The sequence below is a fragment of the Piliocolobus tephrosceles genome, chromosome 12 (genome assembly GCF_002776525.5).
Source record: "Piliocolobus tephrosceles isolate RC106 chromosome 12, ASM277652v3, whole genome shotgun sequence".
NCBI lineage: Eukaryota > Metazoa > Chordata > Mammalia > Primates > Cercopithecidae > Piliocolobus > Piliocolobus tephrosceles.
In genome coordinates, this window is record NC_045445.1 from 80,419,501 (window position 1) to 80,429,588 (window position 10,088).

The following is a 10,088-nucleotide window of genomic DNA, read 5'->3' on the forward strand; positions in this document are numbered from 1 at the left end:
AATAAAAGTTGGAAATTAAAAAATAAATGACAAGTGCCTGACCAAGGTCATTCTATTATTTCTCTTGTGTTAATAATAATTATTATTACATTACTGTGCTATTCATTAACATAATACACTACATTGAGAATAAAGGGGAGGCCGGGCGCGGTGGCTCAAGCCTGTAATCCCAGCACTTTGGGAGGCCGAGACGGGCGGATCACGAGGTCAGGAGATCGAGACCATCCTGGCTAACACGGTGAAACCCCGTCTCTACTAAAAATACAAAAACTAGCCGGGCGAGGTGGCGGGCGCCTGTAGTCCCAGCTACTCCGGAGGCTGAGGCAGGAGAATGGCATAAACCCGGGAGGCAGAGCTTGCAGTGAGCTGAGATCCGGCCACTGCACTCCAGTCCGGGCGACAGAGCGAGACTCCACCTCAAAAAAAAAAAAAAAAAAAAAAAGAGAATAAAGGGGAGAAAACAAAGGATAAAAAACATTTTAAAGCTTTGATAATTAAAAGCAAAGGGTACTGTTACATAATTAGAAATACAGACCAATTAACAGAATAGAATATCCATAAGTAAAAACAAATAAATAAAGCCTTTGGATTTAAAAACATGTTTCTCAGAAAAGCTGTCACTTCCTTTGTCCTCCAAAAAAGGACCTGAAAAGTCCCAATCCAAACTTTGGAAAACTATAGTTATGAGATGCTATAAATGTTCAAAGCAGTCAGAAGGAGAAGGATGAATGTGTCTTCTGACTGAATGTGTCATCTGACTGAATGTGTCATCTTAAATTGGTTGGAGAAAAGGTGAACAATTCAGTAAACTGTTGTGACAACTAGGTAGCCATCTGAAAAAAAAAGTAGATTCATACTTCACACTGTACATCACGATAAACCAGAGAGGAATCAATTATTTAAATGTAAAAATAATAACAAAGAGCACTCGAAGGAAACATGGAAGAATTCTTTTCTAACCTGAGTTTCAGGGAAAGCCTTCCTAACCATGATTCAAGATGCAAATGCCATAAAAGATGGCCTAGAATTCTATAAAAGACCAGCAGCCCAATAGAAAAATGGGCAAGCCTCATGAGTAGACAAAAGGCAAAAAAGGAAAATATAAATGGCCCCCAAAGACGCTCATCCTCATAATGAGAAAAATGCAGAGAGCAGCCCAAGATGGCTGACTTTGAGGATTGAGTATTGGATGAGGAGAAGGTGTGCATAGCTGCTCAATTCATCACTCATGCTCCCCTATGGGAATTTAATGAGTATTCAGTGATGTTTAATACTTAATAATGACACTCTCCTCAGCGAAGGGGCAGCACAAGCATTTGCCCAGCATAACATAGATCAGTTCACGTCTGTGAAGACAGAGAAGGATATGAAGAACAGGTCTTAACTGTACAGCACTCTGACCTAGGTAATAACAGATTTCTAGATCCAAGAAACAAAATTTCCTTTAAATTTGATCACGTATGGAAAAAAGCAAGTGAGCCCCAGCCACAGGAAGTAGATGGAGGTCTGAAGTCTTGGAGAGAATCCGGTGACCCTGCTTTAAGAGCCTACGTGAAAGATCATTATTCCAGCGGCTTCTGTACTGTTTATGCTAAAACTATAGATGGGCAACAGACTATTCCTGCATGCATTGAAAGCCACCAGTTTCAGCCTTAAAACTTCTGAAGTGGTCATTGGAGTGGAAGTTCATCATCACACCTCCTACAGCCCAGGTGGCTGGAGTGCTTAAGATTCACTATTATGAATACAGCAATGTTCAGTTGGTTAGTCATAAAGATGTACAGGATTCACTAACTGTTTCGAATGAAGTCCAAACTGCCAAGGAGTTTATTAAAATCACAGGGAATGCAGAAAGCGACTATCAGACAGCAATTAGTGAAAACGATCAAACAGTCAGATACCACATTCTAGGCCTTGAACCGGCAGCTTCCAGTTACCCGCAGGAAAATTGACTGGAACAAGATACTCAGCTACCAGATTGGCAAAGAAATGCAGAATGCTTAAAGACTGAATGTAGGATTCTTCAGTATGAGGAAAGACAAGGATTCAACGTGTTGTCATATGATAAATAAGTGATTTATAAACAAGAGTGATATTTTGCTAAGGCTTTCAAATTTTTCTAGCTTCATAGAATACTGTAGAATCTATAGCATGGTCTTGATTCTTTTATGCTCTCTGCCTTGTAATTTTCTGTTATCATTAGATCTGCATGTAAATCTGTTTTGGTTGTTGTTAATTCTGCTACACTTAATGTTGGAGACAGAGATCTACTTTAGAGTCATTTCACTGTTTAGAAAGTTTTCCTGGGCCATGAAACTCTGTTACTGATTTACATAAGGTATTATGTTCATTACTTTCTACCTCTATCCTTCCAAGCACTTGTGGTAATTCAGTGGTTTTTACTGATCCACCAACAGCTAAAGTGGCTATGCTACAGACTATAGCCAAACAAAAGACACATTCATCCTTCTCCTTCTGACTGCTTTGAACATTTATAGCATCTCATAACTATAGTTTTCCAAAGTTTGGATTGGGACTTTCAGGTCCTTTTTTGGAGGACAAAGGAAGTGACAGCTTTTCTGAGAAACATGTTTTTAAATCCAAAGGCTTTAACCACATTCCCTGCACATGAACATAATTGCTTTTTTTTTTTCCCTTCCCTCATTGTCTCCTTCCCATCTAATACCATTGAAATTATAGACATCTGCATTTTTAGCAGAGTTTTATCCATTTGTTTTTAAAAACTTGAAAAATGCAGATGTTGAAGAAATAATAAGTATCCTGCCCTTTTATACTTTGTGGCAGGATTGTGCTATAAGCAAATGAATCAAGCAACTATGTAAATCATGAACAAAAACTAAAAATGAACCAAAGTAAAAAGGATAACTTCCAGGTAGCATCTTTCTATTCTAACCTGTCATTTAAGGGAATAGTGGTGATTTATTCTAAACAGGATGTAAAACTTACTCTCTATTACTCTTCCTCTGTCCTGCCTGCCAAGAACTCAAGTATAATTGTGGTATAGCAGCTCTTTCCAGGTATATTGGTTATACACAGGTTTGTGTGTGATCTCAGAATACACAGCTGACATAGATATGATATGATATTATAATTGGAAATGGCGGGTTCATTTACATTGTTTACACTTCTATGACCAGGCCTTAAGGAAAGAACAGTTTTTTAAAGAACCAGGTAGTGTCTTCCTACCTATCTCCAAATACATGTCAAAAAAGAAGGGTGTTTGTGCTTTGACTTTGTTTTTGCTCAGTAACACAGTCAAGCAACAGTTTGTTTCCAAGTGGCCCACTGAGCTGTGTAGGCATTTTTGTTTATTTCAAATAAAGTGCATTGGTATCATTTGTTATTCATGCTATCCATCCATACCATGCTATCTTCTGTATCAGGTAGTCTAACAAAAATGTACCCATTTTGTTCAAAAAATAAAAAAGAAGCAAAATACAATTACTAAGATTGGCAACCACCCCAAAAATTAATAATTCATTTTATTAGCAAGGCTGTGGAAAAACACTCTCATACATTCCTAATGGGTAGTATAAACTCCAATAAAGGGCAATTTGGCATTATCTATCAAAACTAAGAATAAAGACTATACTTTCAGGGATCACTTCTATAGTTCATTACTAGAATAGTTTCTCTGAATGTGTAAGGCGTCAGAAATCACAAGGAGGAGGCACAGCATTCTCTAGTGAGTGGGAAGCCGGCTGTGGGCGTTGCTTCGCTGAAACTGCCATTTGCCATTGATAATCGTTCTTCTCTTCCATCAGGAGACTGAGAGGTAGAAAACGCAGTCTGAATGGTATTTAAAAAATTACAAATACAGCATTTTCCATTGAACCAGCAATTTGATTTTTGAGTGTTTGCCAATATATCTGAACACATATAAAATATATACAGAGTTCTTAATTTCAGTTTTTTTATAACAGCAAAAGACTGGAAATGATGCAAGTATCTGTCAACAGGATACTGGTTAGATAACTTAAGAATCATTCATACAGTGAAGTACTATGACATATAAAAGAATGAGGAAACTGTATTTGTACCAATATGAAAAGATCTCCAAGATGTATTGCTAAGAGTAAAACAATCAAGGTGCCAAACACAGTATAATACACTATGTAAGAAAGGAGGTAAAATAAGGGTATATATGCTACATAAAGAACCCTCAGACCGGGCGGGCACGGTGGCTCTCGCCCGTAATCCCAACACTTTGGGAGGCCAAAAGGGTGGATCATGAGGTCAGGAGATCGAGAACATCCTGGCCAACACGGTGAAACCTCGTCTCTACTAAAAATACCAAAACAAAAAACAAAAAACAAAAACAAAAACGTGTGCGTGGTGGCACGTGCCTGTAGTCCCATCTACTCAGGAGGCTGAGGCAGAAGAATTGCTTGAACCCGAGAGGCAGAGGTTGCAGTGAGCCAAGATCGTGCCACTGCACTCCAGCCTGGCCAACAGTGAGACTCTGTCTCAAAAAAAAAAAAAAAAAAAAAAAAAGAACCCTGAAAAAAAATTGCACTTACAGGGATTAACTGATTGGGGGAAGGTAGAGTGAACTGGAAAGATAGGAGAGGAATAGGAGCAAGACTTTTCACTCTATAACTTTCATTGTTGTTTCGGTTTTTGAATCATATGAATGTACTACTTATTCAAGAAAAGGTGAGCTAAAAGATGAAACGAACATTTTAGGCAATGAAAACTAGCTGAAGAAAGAGGGGTTGTTCAATGAGTCCATAAAGTATGCAACAAACCTTGTCATGTTTCAAAGAATAGAAACATTGAATTATGTTACATGTATTAAAACATTTTACAGTTAAGTGTACATATTAAAAACAAGGGCAACCACCAAAACAACAGCAATGCAAACTGTAGTTTCTAAGCCAGTGTAGGGAACAAAAGGGAATATAGAAAGCATTATCAATCCTACAGAAGGAATGAAAGGAAAAAGAAAGTTTAAAAAAATGGTAAAAAACAAAATACGAAACGAGATGGTAGAAAAAGCTCTCCAAATATGGCAATCATAATACATTTAAACATATGGAATCCATCAACTAAAAGACAATTATCAGATTAGATATGCACATGGCTATTTGTTGAAGCCTTATTTATAACAGCAATAGACTGGAAACAACTCAAATGTTCTCTTAATAGAGGTCTGGTATGTCCACAAAATGAGGTACTGTGCAGTTTTGAAAAGGAACAAAGAATATCTCTACGTTCTCTGAGGGAGCGATGCCCAAGATGTATTGCTTGTTTTAAAGAAAGCAGGGTGGATAAAAGTGTGTATAATATCATACCAGCTACGTAAGGGAAGAGAAATAAATAAATAAATGTGTGTGTGCGTGTGTGTGTATACTCCTATGTCTTCCTTTATATATATTTGTGTTTAAAAATACAATATATATTTGAATTTAAAAGGGAAAGATAAGCCGCGATATAAAGAAAAGTGATTACCTATGGGGGTGGGAACAAATAGCATAAAGAAGCAGGGTGAAAAGCTAGTCTTCTTTGAGTATACCTCCTTCTGTAGAGTTGACTTTGGAACCATGTAAGTATATTACACAATTTTAACATAACTTTTTAGAAAAGCAATTCTAAAACAATAGTTAGGAAGGATAAATACAATCTAGTATTTGGTAGTACAACAGAGTGACTATAGTTAATAATTTAATTGTACATTTTAAAATAACTAAAAGAATATAATTGGATTACTTGTAACATAAAAGATAATTGCTGGAGGTGATGTATACCCCATTGATCCTGATATGATTATTATACTTTGTATGCCTATATCACAATACCTCATATACCCCATAAATATATATACCTACTATGTAACCACAAAAATTAAAAATAAAATATTTTAAGTCAAAAGCAAAATGAAACAAATGAACCTGTGTATCCAGAAGCTAACATAATCACACATAAAGTAACTTTAAAACACAACAACATTGATGTATATTCTAACAGGATACATCTTAAGGTAGGGACAAAAATATCTGCAAAAGAATCTTAAACTCTTTGTAGTAATCATATTTTTGGTGGCATAGCTGGTATTGTTACTCTGAAACTGTTATCTGTATATGGTAGGATAACACAGATGAGTGAGATGATAACACAGATGAGTGAGATGATAACACAGATTGTTTGTTGTTGTCTTGAGAACTAGGATTTTATTTGTGGGAGAAAGACGATGCGGATTGTTGAGGTGAAGTAAAACTTCTTTAGCCTTGAATCTTGATTGGAAAGATCATAATGACCAAAGCCCAGATTTTTTCTCCAAACACCATTTCACAATAAAAGGAACCAGGGATCCTAGGAGAAATGCTGACGTCTAGTCTGCGGGCAGGAAATGGACAAGTAGAGCCTCCAGTATCTTGGAGTCTCAGAAAGCAAGGAGGCTATCACAGACCAATAGGGTTCTGTCAAAAGGACACAGTAGCCAGGGTGTAGAGGCTCCCACTGGCCAAAGTCCTGCTGGACAATTTGAGCATCAATAAGGAGATTAACTAATGGATTGAAATACATCAAATGTTTAAACCTATATGCTTATGATAATACTGGGGAAAAAATGGTCACGTTTGAAAGATGATAGGGAACCAGCTCATTATTTTGGAAACCAATAAATAAAGGGAAAGAGTCAAGCATTTATCCTGCCTGTCCTATGCAAACTGTACTGGTAGGTTCCAAATAGCAGATGAAGGGAAGTTTTCTTTACTTAAAAAAAGTCAGCTAGTAAATGAATATAGAATGATAGGATATCACTGTTCTGCAACTCTTAATGAATTAAGGGATCTAGCCATTAAGGGACAACCAGATATTATGTGTCTCCTGATGGGAGAACTCCATATACCCTATGAGCAGTCTAGCCAAGGTAATTGAGCCTGAATCTGATGAAGCCTCTAACGTAAAGCACCAATTTGTAGGAAATACAGAAGACAGAGAATATGTTAAATGGTACCATAGGAACGAAATCCGCAAAGCTCAACTGGGGAAACCCTACAAGAGAAAAAACTTGATTTATTCATCACATTCCTAGGAAAAAAAGAAAAATAAGAAGGGACCCCTAAGGCTCAAAAGATTTAGAGACTTAAGAAGCACGTCAATCATATGCGATGCACGGACCTTATTGGTTCTTGATTCTGACAAACTATAAACCTCTCTCTCTCTCTCACACACACACACACACACATGCACATACAAAAGCATTTATGAAACAGTTGGGAAATTTGAACAAAGAAAGGATATTTGATAATATTAAGAAATTGTATTTTAGGTGTAATCATGGTTATATTTAATAAAGCTTTCTTAATTTTGTAGGTACATAATATTTATGGTTGGAGGAATATACAATCTGGGATTTGCTTCAGAATAATATGGGAAAGGAGAGGGTGAGAAGGTATGGATGACGGAAACAAAATTGGACACGAGCTGACAATTGTTGAAGCAAGGTGGTAAGGTTCACTGTATTGTACATTCTATTTTTGTAATGAAATCTTTTTAAAATGTTTCCATTTAATAGGTAGGTCACAAAGGAATACAAAAATAAAGATATAATTGATCAATAATATTAAGAGCTGGTCTGGGAAAAGACTAATAAAATAGACAAATTTCTTGGCATGTCCATGAAATACATCAAGAATACAAAAGGGGACATGATTCAGATTTAGAAGCGACTTAAGAACTACAAGCAAAACCTCACACAACTTTATACTGACAAATTTTGACCTCCAGAGAATATTTTGCAATATCCGGAGGCATTTTCGTTGTCACAAATGGCAGGGGGCAGGGGAGGGTGGTGAGGCAGGGTGCTACTGACATCTAGTTGGTAGAGGTCAAGGATGTTGCTAAACATTCTAGAATGCACAGGACGGCCTCCCACAACCAAGAATTAGCCAGCCCAAAATGTCAATAATTCTGAGATTGAGAAACCCTGAGCCAACTTAAACTGGCACGCTTCTAGGAAAATATTATCAAAACTGACCCAAGAGGTTGAAAATCTTGATAATAACCTTGACTCTCTATTGCATTATTCTCTGCCATAACCAGAGAAGAAATTGAAATGATTTTCAAAAATCTACCTATTCTCAAAAAGGCAGCAAGTGAGTGAGTTCTACCAGATAAATTTCACCAAGACTGCAAGTAACACATAATTTTCATTTCATCTGAACAGTTCCAAAGAAAAAGATGGGAAACTACCAAAGCCATTTGACAACCAGGCAGAATCTTGATACTGAAATGAGACAAGGACTGGTAAAAATAGAAGGCTATAGGCTGACATAATTTAAAAACAAAGGTTTGAAAATTATAAATAAAATATTACTAAATTGCACCTAGTGTGTATTAAATCTAGTGTGTTTATCGTGATCAAGTGTGGTTTAGCTCAGGAATAAAAATAAGGAAAGGTATCAATGTAATTCACACATTAGCCAAGTAAAGGAATAAAACCGTAGTTTTTTCCATGCATGCAGAAAAAGAATCCAATACAATTCAACATTCTTTCAAAATAATACTAATACTAAAGTTTTAGGAAGCCAAGGAGAAAAAGAAACTATTTTAATGTGATAATGGTGTCTTCTGGAAACCTACTGCAGACCCATTTAATTGTGAAATATTACACCTAGTCCCATCAAAGTCAGGAGCAAGAAGTGATAACCACTATCCCCACTACAAGGGTCATTAAGATTTGAAAGACAAAAGTACAATTTTTACTCTTAGCAAATCATATGACTATCTAGAAAACCGAAAAATATCACCTTCAAACCACTGGATTTAATGTCAGAGTTTAACAGAGAGTGGCTATAAAGTAAACATACAAAAATAATTTCCCTATACACAATAATGATCAATTAAAATATAACAGCGGAAAAAATACCAAGAAATAAACTTAACCAAAAACTTCAAGACTTTTGTCATCCGCATCAGTGTGAAGAGACCACCAAACGGGCTTTGTGTGAGCAATAAAGCTTTTTAATCACCTGGGTGCAGGCGGGCTGAGTCAGCGAAGGGAGATAAGGGTGGGGCCCTTTTATAGGATTTGGGTAGGTAAAGGAAAATTACAGTCAAAGGGGGGTTGTTCTCTGGTGGGCAGGAGTGGGGGTCACAAGGTGCTCAGTGGGGGAGCTTTTTGAGCCAGGATGAGCCAGGAAAAGGAATTGCACAAGATAACGTCATCGCTTAAGGCAAGGACCAGCCATTTTCACTTCTTTTGTGGTGGAATGTCGTCAGTTAAGGCGGGGCAGGGCATTTGCACTTCTTTTGTGATTCTTCAGTTACTTCAGTCCATCTGGGCTTAGACGTGCAAGTCACAGGGGATGTGATGGCTTGGCTTGGACTCAGAGGCCTGACAACTTTCTTGGGGAAAAATATAAAGTTTACCGAAAGAAAGAAAACAAGCTCCGAATAAATAAGCGTACATTTTTTTTGTAGACAGGAAAGCAAAACACTGTCAATATGTCCATTCTCCCCAAACAAATCTACAAATTCAATGCAACACAATAAAAATCAGAATTTTTGACTGGGCATGGTGGCTTTACACCTGTAATCTCAGCACTTTGAAAGGCCTAGGAGGGAGATCACTTGAGGCCAGGAGTTCAAGACCTGCCTGCACAATATACACCCCATCTCTACAAGAAAATGAAAAAATTAATGGAGCATGGTGTCATGCACCTGTAGTCCTAGATACTTGAGAGGCTGAGGCAGGAAGATTGCTTGAGCCCAAGATTTCAAGGCTGCAGTGAGCTATAATTGTGCCACTACACTCCAGCCTGGGTGACAGAGTGAGACCCGGACTCACCCAAAAGTAATTTCCTTAGAACCTGACCCGATGATTCTAAAATTCCAAGGTAGTACAATATTGGTGAAGGAATAGAAAAATAGATTGATGAAACAGACTCATGAGTATGCTCAAAGCAGCATTTCAAATCAAGGGAAAAGAATTACTCAGTAAATGGTGTTAGCATAACTGGCTAACCATTTAGGAAAATATTAAGCTAAATTTCTGTCTAGACCCATTTAGAAAAACACAGAGGAATTAAAAGTTACAGATAAAAAGCACAACAATAAAAGTA

The 10,088-nt window shown here is 37.1% G+C and overlaps 1 non-coding gene and 1 pseudogene across 1 annotated transcript; both read left to right on the forward strand.

Annotated features, from left to right (window-relative positions):
- Nucleotides 1-1,161: 1,161 nt before the first annotated feature.
- Nucleotides 1,162-2,004, forward strand: LOC111535874 (annotated as a pseudogene).
- Nucleotides 2,005-3,603: 1,599 nt separating this feature from the next.
- On the forward strand, nt 3,604-3,819 carry LOC111535889. The gene has a single exon (XR_002729593.1). It is a non-coding gene; the product is annotated as a small nucleolar RNA U3 (small nucleolar RNA).
- The last annotated feature ends 6,269 nt before the right edge of the window (nt 3,820-10,088 follow it).